The sequence below is a fragment of the Phytophthora infestans genome, genomic scaffold, assembly GCF_000142945.1.
Source record: "Phytophthora infestans T30-4 supercont1.15 genomic scaffold, whole genome shotgun sequence".
NCBI classification, from domain to species: Eukaryota; Oomycota; class Peronosporomycetes; order Peronosporales; family Peronosporaceae; genus Phytophthora; species Phytophthora infestans.
The window spans coordinates 3,019,999-3,037,931 of NW_003303744.1; positions in this window are offsets into that span (position 1 = coordinate 3,019,999).

Genomic DNA, 17,933 nt, shown 5'->3' on the forward strand with positions numbered 1-17,933 from the left:
CGACCTGTATATGAGTGGTGCTCAGAGGTATAGTGCTCCTGCTCTGCTTTTAAAATAAATCAGAGTCTATTTTACTACTTCCTCTCGTTGGTAATAATTGCAACAGTCTCCTAGTCAAGAACGTGGTTTTTCCTACAGACTCGCTTTAGAAGCGCTGATTGGCGGAATCGTCGCGGTGTGATCTCCTCTTTCCAACGCTGGTTTGCGCGCGAAAAACGCTGCTCAGACGCCAGAGTTATCGACGGAAATGTACCGCAGGCAGCTTGCCATTTCACATTTTCAGCATCTTTAACACCAGACACTCCCCATTTCCAAGCCGCATGACCAACGCAGCCGACTCAGCTGGGGCCACTTCGAGGCCAAACCTAACGAACCGAGAACGCCAGGATGTCGTCCTCTTCATCCTCATGCACAGCGTGCGGGGGTGAACCTGACTGGGGTTGCTTGACCCGTGCATCTGACCATTTTGGCGTCGACACGAGCACAATCAGCCGTGTTTGGTCCGCTCCGCACTGCTGGAGCAGATAGCCGACGTCCCTTTCAGACGCTGCATGACCCAAGACAGTTTAGCAAAAGAGGTGGGTGTGTCTCGTTCGGTCATTCGCGACGCGCTAAAGGAAGGTAAGCTGCTGCGGCACTTAAAGGTGTGGATAGTACAATGTTGCACTTATTTCGTCCCGGAGGAAGTAAGAGTTAAGTCTTTCTTTCATGTGAGCTTTCTCACCGCTACATGTACGCTAGTGACAGAAGAAAGATAGCCCGTTACAACAGTCGTGTCATTCGTGGCTACGTACGCTAAAGAGCAACCTTGTTTCTACGTAGAGAAACTATTGGTAGAAGGGAAGAGGTGTTTTCCTGACCAAAGACGAGGACTTTCATCGACGTGCGTCGTTCGTCTACAACGTTTCGAGCTGAACCTGTCGCGGAAGGTGTTGGAGCATCGGGCAAGAGAGGCGGTATCATTCGAGATGGACACGTACCTGGCCAAGGTGCGATGCTTCTATAAGTACCCAGATCAGTTAATATCCCTGGCCGAGATGCTCAAGAACCAGCTGGATTATATGAGAAGGCACGCGTGGTCTGCTAGAGTCGAAAGGGCTGTGGTCCGGGTGCAGCTCACGAGGGGATATACGGTGGGATAGACTGTGTTCACTTTGGCCGCCTGCGATGTCCGCGGATTTGTTGCCTGGGAAACAACTACTGGGACTTTCACGGCAGCGCTTCCACCGAGCCTTTGCGAGACAGGTGGTAAAGCATCTAAATCTTTGGCCGCTGTCAAGGTTTATCGTGGGAACGGACAACGCTCTTATACACATGTACAAGGAAGTCGAGAACGTACAACATCGCTGGGGAGCGATGCTCCTTTACCTGTCTTCCTATTGCTTACATCTCAACCCCATCGAGGTGATGTCTAGTCACCTCAAGAGCTGGAAACAGCGGCACACCAACTTGGTTTTTCTTCAGTACCCCGATCTGGTGCTGCAGGTTGCGATGAGGTTGTATCTGCGAAGCGAAGAACACGGGGGGAATCTTTTTCACCACTGCGCCAGGGGGAGTGAATAGTGCCGCTATTACTACTGAATAGTACCGCGGGGAAGCGTAAGGGAGGATGATGGTGTCGGTGGGAGTGGTGAGTTCGACGACCGGAGCGAGAGTAAATGGAGGATTATACGCAATTTGTTTTACCTAAAACTAAGTCGTTCAGGCGCAAATTGGTCACGTGATTGACATCTTCAACATCTTCGCTGGGCCCTAAGGGAGGCACAAACGACGCAAACACGCCACTTGTCAGGCAGTTGATGCTGGACAAACCTACAAGGCGCCGAAAATCTGCAATGTTGAATGTCAATGGTAAGGGTCGAGACACATTAATTTGCACATTTAGATTGCCCTTGTCGCTGTCCTCTTCAATATTCTCTTCGGGTCGAGGTGCTGGACCTGAGAGAATGTTGCAGTATTGGGTACCGGGACAGATGCCGCCTCAGGTTGCCGGGCGTGCGAGGTGGACCATTGTGTCCGGGCAATCTGACCCACTTGTAGCTTTGGGCGCTTGCCAAAATAGCAGTCGGTAGTAGATGCAGCTTGTTGGACCCTGGAGGCTGTCGCTCGTCTAGTCTTGGCTAGGGTACGTCACTGTTTCTTGGCTACTAATGCTAATACCTATATCTTGAAAGGACCAGAGTCCTTCGTCTTCTTCTAATAGTTACTGTAGGCTGCGGCTACCCACCACAATCGAATGCTCCTCAAAGAACAGGTGGCTGACTCAAGAACTGCACATAGATCGACTGCTGCATAATTTTCAAACGTTTATGAGAATCCTTACCTTTGCAACGATCGTGGACAATTTCTCGATGCGCTCGACGCTGCGTTGCGGATGGTGGAAATGCGTTTTTTGCTCTGACTTTTCGTGGCTCATCATCACTGTTTTCTTGTCCACACGTACATACATTTATTTTTCTCGTCCAGCTCGCTCGACCCGCGGGGGCATTTCCCTAGCACTCAATATTTATGGCAAACCTTGTTGATATAGGTCCTCATCACCAAAATTTAAGGTCGTTGAAGCTTGACGGATCACGTCCCGGAGCCGGTGGCTCAGCGCCCGTCACCAAGCGCTTGGAGGCGAAACCCGCCTTGGAATCGCGGTACAGGTTTCCCTCTTTCTGCTGCTGAGTTTCATTGCAACGTCGATGTCATGCCGCCGACGAACATACATCACTTCCACGTCCTGAGGCGGGACCAATGAGACAATGGCGTGTGGCTGTATTATCCCGGCCACCAAACCTTGGAGTAACCCTTCCCTTCACAAAACCCATAACGATAGTTAGATATAAGGGGTAAAATCGGGCGTAGATTCCGATTTTGAGGTCTATTTTTGCGTATCTGCAAGCATTGGCCTCCCAATCGGCCGTTAAAAAAAGGCTCTATATCTTGCATAAATTGTTTGCAACTGTGGGCTTGTCACGTACTAACATGCATACATATTCATTGGCACAGCCGGGATAACAGGTGGGGGTTTTCAGAACTGGATGGATAAATTCCAAATATTACCGCAATTTGACGATTGCTAGAAAAATATAAACTTGTTAAAAAGAACCCGTCAAAAGAATATCTAGAGTGTAAAGTACATACAACGGGTCACCCGTTCATATTCCTAATCGGCTACAGCTTCATTGTCATCGACGGCGTCATCCTCTTCCGTGCTCAGATTCGTGAACCACTTCTCAAACTGCTCGGTGTTGAAGTTGCCATGATAATCGTCATCGTTCTTACGTTTTAAGCTGTATTGCCACACCTCTTTCGATTCTTTAACCAAATCACCAACTAATCCATTCTTTTCTCGCCGAAGTATACCAGCGGCTATAATGCAAAACCTTTAAAAACAAAATATAAAATAATTATTATAGATTCTTAATACAAATAACGTTTAGGGTTTTAATTTACAAAAACAAAATAAAACACTCACCGTGGACCTCGACCACGCATCGTATACCGCAGCTTGTCCTTATCAACCCACGATAAATTGGCGACATGGTGCAGGTTACAAAAAGTCTCGTCGAGATAAACTTCGGGGCGCACTGGGAAATTTCGTCTGTTAAGGTTTAAAACTTTTTTTTCTCAAATATTGCGCCGTGAACGCAACATTTGCCGTCGTTTCTACCATAATATTGCGAGACTTTCCTTTTATAAATCGCATTCCCATCCTCCTAAGCACGCGGCGTAGTGAGCGCATTGATACCACAATGTTGTGCTCTTCTTTAAGACGCTGTGCTAACAGTGGTGCTGCAACAGGTTTTCCGCTCTTGTTCATTCTCGACACCAGCTCCCGCATGAGAGGCTGTATGCTTTCTCCATGTTTCGGAGGCCTCCCAGATGGGTTTGGACCTTCCATCTGTCATAATTAATTTATCGACCACTGAAATGTTGAATATCAATAATAACTGAAATGATATGAAGTACAGCCTACCGAGGTGAAATTCTTGTCGTGGTGCTGCTCCCAGTGCGCCCATATAGCTGTAATGGTGCCCGTAGCAAAGCCTAAACACTCTTTGACATGATAACGAACTCCCCCTTTCCATAGATGCGGTGCAGAGGCCTTCTTTTGGCGGAGGAACTCGTAGGTCTTCACAACCAAGTACTTCTCAGCAGCAGTCAATTTCTTACCGGCGACCATTGAAAAGTAGTGAACATTGTTAGATGCTGTGAAGTTCTTACGAGAATAAATAGACATCAAGCTATCTATTAAGGGGACACACAACGAAATCGGTTCTACGGTTGCGGAGTTACATTCCTCTAGTTTAAGATAAAATATATTACCATTTTTGTCCAAGCCTTTTTGGCCGGGATAATAGGGGCACAGTGTGCATGGATTGGATACTTGTGGCATGGATCTGCGGTGCTTCGTACAGAGAGTGCACACCTCGTCTTGTTGCTGTAATAATTCTCGTGGTCATGTCGGATGTACCAGCGCTCACCTGGAGAGCGTAATTATTCGGGCCCACCTTGGTGATGCGAGAAGCTTCGGTTAACTACACGGCGAACACTTGATGCCGGACAGAACTGCCACTTGCAATTTATCAGCGACAGCGTCGTACCTAGCTGCCACACCGTATTATCACTGGTCAGCACCCGGACCGTCCGGTTTCACAAAGGCCACCAGTCGGAAGACGTATTGCACCTGGCCACAACGTAGGCTCGAAAGGATCAACGACGAGCCGGGCCAGCGTCTCTCTCAAAAAAAAAAAAAAAAATGGAGACGTCGGTGCCGTCTTTAGCTTCGTCCGAATCTGGGCCCGCGTCATTGGATACCGCTGAGTCACCGGCAATACTGCGAATTCGGACGCAGCAGAGCTGAAAGAGCGTGGAGGCATGCACAGGCTAAACGAAGGCGAGGTCATCAGTGAATGGGCAAATGGGCAGTATGACCATGGTTGACGCTCGAATAAAGCTTGGAAGCTCTTGGTCGTTTTCGGTCCGCGGATTAAATGCGAAAGTGATTTAGCTAGCTTCTACGCCTTGATCTAATCTAAAATTGGAGGCAATTGTCGTCAAACCCCCAGTCTTATCAGAAAACGGATAATTCTAAGAGACTGATCTCCATTTCTTCTTTACTGAAACCTAGTCTAAGCAAGCAGTTAAGGTGACTCTACCCCGTGGGGCTGCCACCGCTGAGGTAGCCAAGGCAAGCCTCAGGAAGTAATGACAGCTTCGTCAAGCACCGGGTATCCAGCTTGTGTTGTTCTGCTGCATACGCAAAGTGAGAGATGGGCTGTGCGTTTTGCCCTCGATGTCATTCAATGGTCGAGCGCCGCCACATTGTACGAGTCCGCGCTTCGCGGAAATTGAAAAGATCAAGAGGTTAAGCTGTGCTTTGGGTTAAGTTTGGGCCCCATGATGATAGAAATTACTGTCCGTCGAAAACTGTCTCAGCGTTTGCATCAACGATCATTGTACTAATATTGGTAAAGGGCCCCGAGCGCCATAACCATATTTGCTAAACCAAACCAACTTTATCCGACCGGATGACCTTATCGGGCCTGCATATTGTACAAAGATTATCTAAGATAGGTACGAAAACAAAACGTGGTCAAACAGACTGTTTATTGACGGCAGGAAATGGCCTGAAACGCCGGGCTGAGAAACGGCTTTGTTGCTTCTCTATGCATTTTTGGCGTGAGAGTCACGTGCTCATGAGTTTGCAAATTTAATCATCAGGCAGGATCGCCTAGATTGTCAGGATAATTTGCATATGTCTGGTAAACAAAATACAGCGACAATTAGTCATCGAGCCACTATTGCTCATTGGAAACTATCTGCCAGTAAAATCGTGCAACTTGTCTTTGCGTTAGTATATATGAATCAAATGGTTCGCAGCCTCTCACTGTCAGTCAATTCGTCTTCGACAGCTCACATTCGCCGTCAGGCGTACGGTTTCTAACGCTACTACCCTGATACCCCCACGCGATCTTCCAAGCCCCCAGGTTGCCCCCCTTCCTTCCACTTCCTTCCAACCGTGTAACTCAACTGGGAGAGCGCAAGGCTTCAGTCTTGGGGATGCGTGCTGAAAATAGGCCACCGTTAATGCTCATGAAGTTGGAGGGCACGCTCACGAAAATAAGTATTTCGATTAGCCCTTTTGCTCCCCATACATTTCCTATTTGTAACGTTCGTTACTTTACCCAAGCCACTTTGTAAAACGGTGCATATTGCCACGTTCTAGTAGCCATTTCTGGCGACCCAAATATTAAATAAATGAAATAACGAATATTATTTTTAAGGTTCTTTCTAAAACGTGGCATAGTGTATCGTTTTGCAAAGTCTTCCCGTAAGTGCCTATTTGGCTAAAATTATGAATTCGCCTTCCTATCAGGCTTATTTTGTGAAACGATGCACTATGCAACGTTTTCAAGTTTTGATAGCAAAAGGGTTTAAGCGGCGTACAGTTTGTAGCTTTGCGTGTGTTTCTGTAGACCAAGCGCGATGGCGTCCGTGCAATAGGTTCAAGGCAAGAGCGAAAAACAAACAAGGAAGTGCAAGGTAAAGCTGTAAAGTGTTATATTTTTAATGGAGCTGCTTTGTTTTTTTTATATTATTTTTGCTATAATTGAAAAGCTCTTTTATTTACCTCTTTCGGAACATTTTTGTGTTGAGCGTTAGTGACCTAGACCGTGTACAGAACTTTGAAATATCCGGTAAAAGGCATTGTCTCTTATGAAGGCATCCGCAGTTTAATGAAAAACATCACGAATAGCCCACAGTCGTCTGCATTGCTTGCGCAGGACTTGTTCGAAATCCTTTGATGGCAAAGTCCGCACAACGCCCAGCTCCCGCCTCGTATTTGTGTTACAGCTCGTGAGCAAAGAGCCTACTCAAACCCTCTTAACTGTTTTCACCTTGGTATTGCCGTACGAATCCACATGCGCCATGACGCGTTTGCGCATCGCGTCGAGAGCCATAGGGCTACGAATATTCGCGAACATGCAAATCAATGCACACAGGAACAATTAGATAATCGTACTTATCATACAGAAACGTAGCGGTCACTCCGCATCAAATCTCAAACGTTCGAATGATATTCCATTTAGTACCCTTGGATACCAAATAAATATGTCCTAATACATTCGCATCCATTATGAAAACTCGTCCATAGATCAGAATAAAAGCTCTTATGTAGTAGGTGAATACAGCATCATTTAGGCACTCGCCATCCTCCAATTTAGCCATGTCATGCTTGTGAATTAAAAGAAGAATACTTCCTTTGTTAGGAGCAGAAGAAGGTGTTCTTGTTTCACATACAATATTCCAAATATTCACAAATTCGTTTGTATCGTCGTACTCTTGATCGGCGTTAACCAACGATATTACTGTCGACGTAGGCTGCGCCATCTCTAGATTGTGATCGGAAGCATTCAGCACCTTCTTTGGAACTTTCAACAGAGCCCTAAAACCTCCCGAACCAGCGGTTTCGCTTCAGTATTGAGGAGCAAATAACCATCCGTCTCGTCCGAAATACCGAACGAGCCAACCGTTTTAGCCGCATCATCACCAGTCTTTAGTTTTTTTCTTGCGAGCGTGCATGAAAATCATGAGGAACAATAAATTCTGCAAGTGAATCTCTCTTGATCAATCTCATAGACGCTGAGCTTCCTTCCTGAGAACAACAAACCGGGGATGCGATTCCTACAGTCTTCTAGAATTCCGCTGCGAGTCATTCAGTGTCTATGTCACTCGAGAGCTTGACCGTATTCACGACGTCTTGTTCGTAGCTCATAATTACAGGCTGCGGCTTGTATTTCTCGTCTACTCGTGTGTAAGGCTTAACGTTCTGCCTCCGCCATCCCAGCAACGTGGATCGGTTCACATTCAGCTCGCGCGACGCTTGCGTAGTCTTTCCATCACAGCTCAAGCGCCTCGACCTTGTGCACATCCGAGAACGCGTTCATATTTGCAGGAAAACGATAAATTTAACCCCTTGGTTCCCGGAATTTATGACAGCTAACGTATAAGTCACGGTACTGTTATGTCGTAACTTACGACGTGCGTAGTTACTTTGGTTCTGTATGATGTGCATAGACGTCTGCGGGAAGCGATATTAAATCTGAACAGGTTTACTGAGGAATGTCGTAAGTTATACTCCTTTCTTGTGTTCATCACTAGCTCAATGTCGTAACTGACACCGATGGATGAAAGAAAGGGCGCGAGAGCCGGCACCTAGAAGGAAAAAGACGCAGCAACCCGTGCATCAAATCTGCGAAAACTGCATTACAACTCATAAGTTACCACAAATCAAATCTGACACCTGGCATTTCATCACTTCTCTTGTGCACAAACTGGTCTCACTGGTTTTTGTCATTATCATTTCCAGACCCCTCGTCGTCTGCTTCCCCGTTGTGAAGCTGTAATTCTCGGCGAGTCTTCTCCCGCAGTCCAGCTTTCTTCCCGGGACGCCGCAGCACAACTCGTTTCCCTAAGGTGACAGGGATCGCCTGACCGCAGTCAAAATCGGCATGCCAGATTGCAAAGCAGGTCTTTGCTTCACCCCTGTAGGTATGCCGGATCTTGTTACAAAGCCAGCATTTGGCGTTGTCCAGCGAGCAGCGCTCACAGAAGAAAGTCGTAGCGTAAGATTTCTTTTTTTTGTCGGTCCTGAGTAATGCGCAGACTTTACAGGACCGCTGGCGTCGCTTTTGCACACCGCTGACAGTCACCCAATCTTCCGACTGTTCCACTTCATGGGTAAGCCGCACTGGAGCACGTTGGCGCTTTTGGCGTAGCGGTGGTGGAGTCGCCACGACACCATCAAAGTCTTCAGCCTTGAGCTGGAGAAGCTGATTCTGAAGGATGCAATACCAGTCTCCACGCCTCGTCGCCGGCGTTCCAGCAATTCGTGCGGTTTCCTTATGTGAAATGTATGCGTTCACTAACGCTAGGTCGACGAGCCCCAAGAACAAACTCATGTAGTATTTCTTGAACTTGGTCGACGTCTGTAACGAGAACTTCTGGAGGCGGAGTTGATCATGAATATCAACTCCTCCCATCCAGCGCTGATAATCCGTCACAGCTGCAGGACATGGCACAGTAACTGGTCCCACGCGCTTCACATTCCTATTGATTGACGAAGCCGTCATCACAGAGCCCGTGCACAAGTAATGCACGGGTTTGCTGTCCCACCATTGGTATGCCACCATACTTGGGACAGCAATAGAACGGGAGAATGTGAACGCCCCTCGAGGAATGCTTGCCGGTCGTGTCTTCCTAGTCGCTTTGACATTATTGTCAAAGCCAAGTCTGTCCGTCATTATAGTGCCCAACACGTAAACACTTATACCAAGGAGCTCGATCGCAAGAAGGACTGACGAGTAGAATCGATCAATCACGACTAAGTGCCACAGATGGCGACGATTTTCGTGAAGCACGCTCTTCAGGTTACGAACAACCGCCGCAGCACCTGTCTTATGGTCGAATGAAGAGTCGCCAGTGTCTCCAGCATTTCGTTTTCCAGCGTACATTTCGAATCTAGTACGTTACAACATAGATGTTAGACAGAAACTCAAAAGGCGTAAGTTACGACATAAGTTAAAAATACAGTACCTGTGGCAGTATGCTGTTATTGCATCACACAACATAAATATTTTCGTGCCATACCGGTGAGGTTTGTCCGGCATAAACATCCGGGTTGAATTGCGCTTAGAAGTGGAAGGAAGAACGCCTTCATCGAATGAGAACACTGCCGGAAGAGACCATCCAGCCAGAAACCGGTCCTGGAGCTTGGTGACAACGGGCCGAAGTTTCCACAGCTTGTCACGTGCACGCTCACCCTCGTTGTCCACAAAGTGAAGGTCTCGTAAGATGTCTTGGAAGCGGTTGCGACCCATGAACCGGCCAAATGTTCCAGCCGGAACTGCCCCGTCCTCCGTCATCGACCAGTGTGCCGCAAGGCGGCGGTTCTGTGGGCATAACATCCGTGCAATGAGAAGTCCTAGGACCTGGAGGATTTCGTGCGTCTGGTACGCTGGTTTTGCTTTTAAACGCCGGCGGATTTGTGTGAGGGTTTCTCGTTTAGGCTCCAGCTGCTTGACGTGTATTGCTTGTGCCCGCTTTTCGATCTGTTGCATACTGTACCGGTTTGTTTCAACGTTTATCATCACCCACAGTGATTTTGGCATATAGTAGAAGAGAGTCAGAAGCGGTGAATGACAGACGCTGCGTAGCTCCGGTACAGGCTTGCCCACTTCTGCGTTGAGTCCCGGGTACGCGGGCGACGCTTCCTCAAACTCCGACGATACGGGAGACCATTCCGTTGCTCGTAATGCGTTAGCTCTTGCCTCCGCGGCTTTTTTGTTGACACCATCTTGCCCTAAAAGAAGTGATTCGACGAATGCCTCGTCCATGTGTGGAGCGTCAGCGTCCGATACGACATCATCATCGCTTGGAGTATCCACTAAGGGGGAATCTTCGTCGCCGTCGTCCACGCCGTCGCTGACGCTCTGGCCAGAGCTGAGACTTTCATAGGCGCTCATATTTTCATCCTCTGGGACAAAGTTAACATCCGGCTTGACGTTGGAGAGTGAACGAAGCCTCGAGCCTGAGGGTGCAGCTGGCCAAAGTTAACATCCGGCTTGACGTTGGAGAGTGAACGAAGCCTCGAGCCTGAGGGTGCAGCGCCAAAGTCATCTCTTTCAGCCTCACTATCAATGCCAGAAGCTTCCGACATTAAGTGAAGGCTTGTTGCTGCATTTAGATGTGATTCAGCAGCTTCGAGCTCTCCCGATGATAGTCCAAACGCTCGTGGCACTGCGGCCTGCGAAAGTTCGACGTCTGAGTCACTCGAGGAGCCAAAGAGATCATCAAGTGTGTGTTGTGACAGCTGTGCTCCTGTGTCGATCTGCGATACTCGAATATCACTTTCCTCAACGTTTTTGCCATTGGGGCTGGCGTTGTCTTCGGTCTTCTCTTCTTCATCCTCGCTATTCGCCAGCAAACCGGACTCTATCGCATGCATCACGACCGCATCTTCTCCAACAAATACCTCGACGCCATTCGGAGTCACGTACCTCCACTCCGTCTCGATGCCGCTTGGTCTCTTCGATGACCATCCAACTGCTCGCAGCTGTCTCCACAAGTGCTTGAAGTCGATGTCCCTGGCAGCAGCAGCAACAGCATCTGTCTTGCCACGCGTACTGGACCGGATGCGCACCATTGCGCAAATTCTGGAATGGCACGGTTACACCTTCCTATCCTATCCTTATCCACGTGTCTCTTTCCCGTTCCCTCCGTCTCCCTTCCCGCCTGGCCTGTTTCTGATGCAATTTTGATTTACCTCTCCCATCTTATTTTCCTGAATTGACTTGAATAAAGTATGGTTTGAGCCATTTTCTGTTGTTGCTTTCTCTATGTCGTAAGTTACGACATACTAAATTTGCTATGGCGTAAGTTACGACGTTGGGAACCAGGGGGTTAAACCACTGAAGTGAGAACAAGGGTTATAGCACAAAATGTACCGGCTACTCGACACATGTACGAGATACTCGACACCTATACAAACTAACACGTACGGGCTATTGACCCAAACACATAGTAATCCGTACGGGTTACTCGACACACGGTGTCCGCTCCCAGCGGCATGCCCCATTTAGCATTCATTAGTGGGCTGGATAAGTTTTGGAGATTCAGGTAATAGGTATGATGATTGATTGGATTGTTCCCGTACCTAAACTACCTGTTCATCGTCTCTAAGGCCCTGTTCCGCAGGTACAAATTCCAGCGGATTGAGGCCATTTCAGCGGAATTTTACCATCCAGCGGATCACTCAAAACTCTGCGTGCTCCGAATGCGGATTCGAGAGCAAATCGATTCGAAATCTTCTATCCTCTATCCGCCCGAATTCGGTCAGATAGAGTTTTATTTTAGCGAGTGGACTGACAAAGCCCTGTAATAGCAAATATGATCTGCGTGGAATAGCCTCGCAGACTTTTATACATTGTGCACGTGCTGGGCATTACTGTAAATTGTTCAGTGGTGTAAAACTAGCTACACTACGACCTCACCGTATCTTCCAGCAAGAGTCACAAGGTAGTTCTGCCACATCATCGATGCTATTTCATCTCGAAGCTTCTTCATATCGCTGTCGTCCGTAGCGTCCGTATGTGTGTCCCCTGCGTCTTCTACTTCGTCGCTTACGTTTTCGGTTTCCCTGGTGGACCCGTCTGAGTCTGAACATTCATCGCCATGGCGACGAATGAAGTTGAAAATTGCGAACGCGGCCTGTATTAGACCTATCTGGTCTGCAAGCGCATATGAAGTCATGTGTAGCAGAATTGGAAACTTGAATTTGATAGCTCCGTACGCTCTTTCGATAACGTTTCTCAGCGATGAATGACGCAGATTATACAACTCCTCTTTTGTCTGTGGTTTCTGCTGACCATCGCCGAACTCTTTAAGATGATAACGTGTTCCTCTATAAGGAGTCATTGTGTAGCTGGTTAACGCGTAGCCAGCATCTCCTAAGTAGTATTTACCTACACAGGCCGCATCAATAGGAAAATTATGTAAAGTTTTTTTCATGACAAGTGAGGTTACGTACCTTTCGGGATATGAAAATTGTGACTAACAGCATCTTTTAGTACTCGACCGTCATGTGCAGAACCTTCCCAGCCAGGGAGGATATACACAAATTCCATTGCAAAGTTACACGCCCCAAGCACGTTACTGGAGTGAAAACCTTTTCTGTTTCTGAACCGCGGCGCAATTGAAGCGGGAGGAACCACTGGGATGTGAGTTCCATCTACAGCTCCCAAGCAGTTTTTGAAGTAGGGGAAGAACTTTGCAGATTGCTGAATCTCGACGGGGGTTGTACTGTTGGGGAGACAAACGAATTTATCCCATCGAGCCTTAATTGCTGCTAAACATTGCCGAACAATCCTGCCTATTGTCGCCGGCCCATGTTGAAATCGATCTTGTGCTGCTCGATTACTTTTTCCGGTAAGTATGAACAGGAAAATTAGTAAGCGCTCTCCGCTGTGAATTCTGGACGTTGATGGTAGCAATCGGGTAGTTTCTAATTCACGAAGTAGCAAATGAAAAGTTTGTACACTCATACGAGCGACATTCGAGAAGCGTATCGGACTTCGACTGTTTAACAGCTCCTCGTAGTACATAGCGCCGCTTAGTATCGATGTACAGCAACCCTCTTTTGCAAAATGAGCTCGAATATACGACCAGTACGACGTTAGTCCTGTCATAACGAGCACAATCTGATCTTCTTCTCCGTCATCCGATATGTTGCCTTCCTCATTGGATGCGTCCATAGCACAATTAGGGAATGGTTCGATGAGCATTCTGGATGAAATTGTCGGCATCATAAGCCAATAATAGAATATAAAAACAGGTATTGCACCCACAGTAATATCTTTGCGCTAAAACTAAAAATATCCAAACTCTCAACCAAGGTTTCTTTTTGGAGAGTCTGTTTTTTTGGGAGGGCCTACGAATCATTGCTGGACCCGTTTCAGTTGTCGAAAGCCAACACAGCTCCGGCATCATCAGCTTTGTGAGCTATGACATTTGGCTGGACTGAAGACCTTACAGCTCGCTTCATCAACGCTGTCTTAGATGAAGTCGTGCGGCTTGGTGATTCATACAATGGAAACTTCAAGAAAGCGAATTGGAATCGCATTGTCAGAGCATTCAACGACGGGCTATTGACCGGCCAGACACGAGATCGAAAGCAACTGCAGAGCAAGATTGCAGAGCTGAAAAAGAAATACAGGACATACGCTGCAATGAAGGCAAACAGTGGGTTTGGGTGGGACCCTACCACAGGGATGCCTACGGCTCCAGATTCTGTGTGGGACGACTTAATCGCTGTGTACCCTCAAGCAAAAGAATTCAAAAGCAGACCTCTCTTTATGTACCACGAACTGGACATAATTATGTCTCGCACCGCTGCAACCGGTGCATTCGCTGTTTACGATGAGCATATTATAAGCCTTGCACGACCGGCACCGTCGTCTCTGAGTGGACTAAGCAACGACTCCGGCGATGAAGGTTCGACTGACGATAGAAGTGCAGCAGAACGAGAGGCATGCAATGTCGAGCAACAATACAGATCTCAGAACATATCAGGGCTCAATCGCAATATCGATAACGACAGTGGAGGGTCAGAAACAACTGATAGAAGTCGATCCTCTCGCCGTCAAAGTACAGATTACGTGTCAATTGTTGGACCTTCACCTAAACGACTTAAGACCACTGGGGAAAAAATGAGCGATTCGATGAGAGCTATGGCTGACGCGCAGAAGGTGATTGCGGCCTCTATCAGTACTCGACACATCAAAAGCCGACAGCTTACCTGCGCGGACGAAGCAATTAAAATCTAAGGATATGTTTACGGACGAAGTCCCAGTTCACCAGCGCTTCAGGTTCATTAAGCTACTAGCAACTCAACCGAACGCGGCAACCATGTTTTATGGGATGGACGACGAAAGCCGCCGATATATGGTAGAGCAGTACCTGCTGACGGACAATTCAGACTCAGATTGAATCTGAGATCTTTTTGCTCATCTCTTTTTCTAATAAACTTTATTTTCTTTTATAATTTCACGTATCATATTGCAGAGTTTCGTTACACGGCAAATAGATTGAAATCTGGGTGTTCCGCATGCGGTTCCAGCGGATTCTCCGAAACAGCGGAATGTCTCAACCCAGAGGAAAAGCAAATCCGCTGTTCACCTCTAGAGGTTTTGCGGAACAGGGCCTAAGACGATCTGCGTGTAGCCAGGCGCGGAATCGCTTATCGCGGCTGCTTGTAGCAGACACTGATGACGCCGGATTCTGGCGTCCAAAGCTCCCAAGTTATACAGACGCTGCAAGTGCTTCAGTACAGCAATTGCTCAACGGAAACTGACGTTGTGTTCGTTGATTTAAAGGCAAACGCACTTTTTCCGTGCGCTTTCCTAGCTCAAGCACTTGATCCCGGTAATCATCCGCTTTTTGCTCCAGAATGAAGCCATCACGGAGAGAGAGTTTCATGAACACGACAAGCAACTTCGCTTTCGACCGTTGCTTTTTAGGCGCTTGTGTCTGTCACAGCGGCTTCACGCTACCCATGTTGCATGTAGGTGAGGCAAAGATCCTCGCCGTTGTTTCTTCTTCGGCGTATTGATATTCTGTATGCGCTCGTCCGAACAGCTTCGGTTACGTGTTATAGGCCGGTGATTCGCTACAAACGCATCCATGCGTGGATCCTGCTGATTGACAAGCTCAGTTCATTGCTTAACCCCCCCCCGCACTTACGGCTATTTTCGGTCCCTGTCTACGACCCCACATGTTGTATATACAACATGTTAAACATAGGCTAAACTTGAATTTTGTATTGACCTCCGTTAGTACGAATAGGTTTGCTGCACTGCGGGAAGATCAGACGCTCGGTGATACATTGATTGCGAGCTTCTTCGCAGCGCTATGTAGCCACATGCTGTCTAAGACACCCACGCTGCACCAACAAACCTGAAGATGACGTATATCCAGCATATTAGAAGTGTCCCTTTTACAGGGCTCGAACATGCCATGTACGAAGCGCAATGGCTATGAGTACAGTCATCAATGATTGCAACACATTTATATTGAATCAGGTTAGGTATTTATCGACAAGCCCACTCTTACTCGCTATCGTCCTCTCCAGCACATCCCTCCCCATTACTTCTCTCTTCAGCGCCGACATCAGTGTCGGAATCAGCGCCCCCCTCCACAGAACCGCTGCCAGCGCCTCCCTCCTCCGCGCCGCTGCCTTCGGAACCAGCGCCCCCCTCCACAGTACCGCTGCCAGCGCCTCCCTCCTCCGCGCCGCTGCCTTCTTCCCTATCACTAGCGGCGCGTCGGCGCTTCTTTGCCGGGCTGCGCATCTGGATTCCACGACCAACACGAGGGTGAGGCCGCTCCTCTCCGTTCTTCCACATGACGTGCCAGATTTGGTGGCATGTCATGGTGTTTCCTGGGTAGTGGCCCGGCCGGAGTCGGTCACAGAGGTAGACACTGTGCATGAAGAAGTACAATTAGTCGAAGTACCATTGCATAAGTCACTCTCACGTTTACTACTTGTTGCCGTCGCTGCATGCCTCGCCATAGAACCTCGTTGCACTGCGCTGGCCGACCTTCGGCTTGCGAATCGAGCAGACCTTGCACTATTGCTGTGGCCTCTTCCGAACACCTTCCCAGATCTGGGTCCACTCTGGAAACTCGGTCAATTTGTGGGCAGCCGATATCGAGGCCACAGTTTGGTCGGAAGGTGCTGGTGAAAATGTCTGCATGATAATAAACGAGTCAGATACGATACAACATCTACCACATGATCGCCGGCAAACATATAGTATATACCTCATCAATGAAGTCAGCCGAAGTGACCTGCAAAAGCTGCGTCTGTAACTCTGCTAGAAACTCGGCATGATCAGCACCTTCACCAACTATTTTCCGAGCCTCACGGAAAATGATATAGGCATTCACGAATGCCATGTCGACTAGGCCTAAGAAGCCCGTCTTGTAGTACTTTCGAAAGCGCACCGAGAGTTGCAGCGAATAGCGCTGTAGCCTTAGCTGGTCGTGGAAATCAACCCCGCCCATCCAGCGATGATAGTCGCGCATCGCTGATGGGCAGGGTATGATTTCCTTTCTGCCGCCACGTAGATGCCGCCCTTCGATGGTAAAACAACAACAGCATAAGTTAGGAAGCCGTCGTCACTAAGACACGGCCCAAAAGTAACTTACCGCAGGTTTCAATAGATGTACTGCTGCCAGTCGAGAGAAGGTAGACAGGAAGGTGGACTCACCAAAGCATTACCTGTAGAAGATCGCAGCCCTTTGCGACGGCGATCGTGCTGGTCCCGCGGGGGATATGAGTTGGACGAGTTGCTGCTTTGGTCACGAGGGCTGGCGGAAACCCTTTCTTGTTTGGCTGTATAGTGCCAGCCGTGTATACATTCCGAGCCAGGAGCTGCAAAGCTAGCTGGATCGACGTATAGAATCGATCCGTCACCACAGCGTGGTACACACCTTCTTCTGGGGCAGGAAGAACTTCATGCAGATTACGGATAACCGCTGCAGGGCCAGAGTTCGGGTTTGCTGAAAATCGGGTCGTCGATTGACCTCCGAGCTCGTCTGAGTGCTGGTTAGTTCCACAAAATACTTCCAGACTTCGATACAGCACAATACAACATTCCAAACAATACAGAGGTAGACAAATACAACATGTGAGACTTAGCCAAAAAAAACTCCACGATGGAGGCCGTCAAGCTACGTACCGTAGACAATACGCTGTGTCAGCACAGCATGTCATAAACAGTTTTGTGCCCCATTTGTGGGGCTTGGCCTTCATAAATTGTCTGGTCACGTTGTGACGACTTCTTGATGGAATCATGACCTCGTCGAACGACACAACGGGAGAAACGTTGTATCCCCTTGCAATCGTCTGCTGTAGCGTATCCACTACGGAGCGGACTTTTCAGGCGCGGTCCGTTTCAGCTCTCGGGTCTGTGTTGTCGGTAAAATGCAGGTTTTGCATGATGCGCTCAAAGCGCGACTTCCCCACGAAGTCGCCAAGTGTGCCTTTTGGGACAGCGCCTACCCGGGTCGTTCCCCAGTGATCCGCAAAACGATGCTTGTGAGGGACCAACATCCTCGCGATAAGGAGCCCGATACAATGCACAATGTCCTTTGGCTTTATGTCCTTGTGTTTCTTGGTCTCCCCGCAACATCACAGCTTCCCTAGTCAAACTCTGCATCATCAGCCACTCGCTTCGCATGTATTCTGTCGACCCGTCCATTGCGATGCTGATGATAGTATCGATTACTCTTAGTAGCTATCCGGTGCCAAAGCCGTTGCAGCATGAAAAAGAAGAAAAAGAGTTGTAACGGGGACTCAGCTACTTCAATCGCTGCCTACG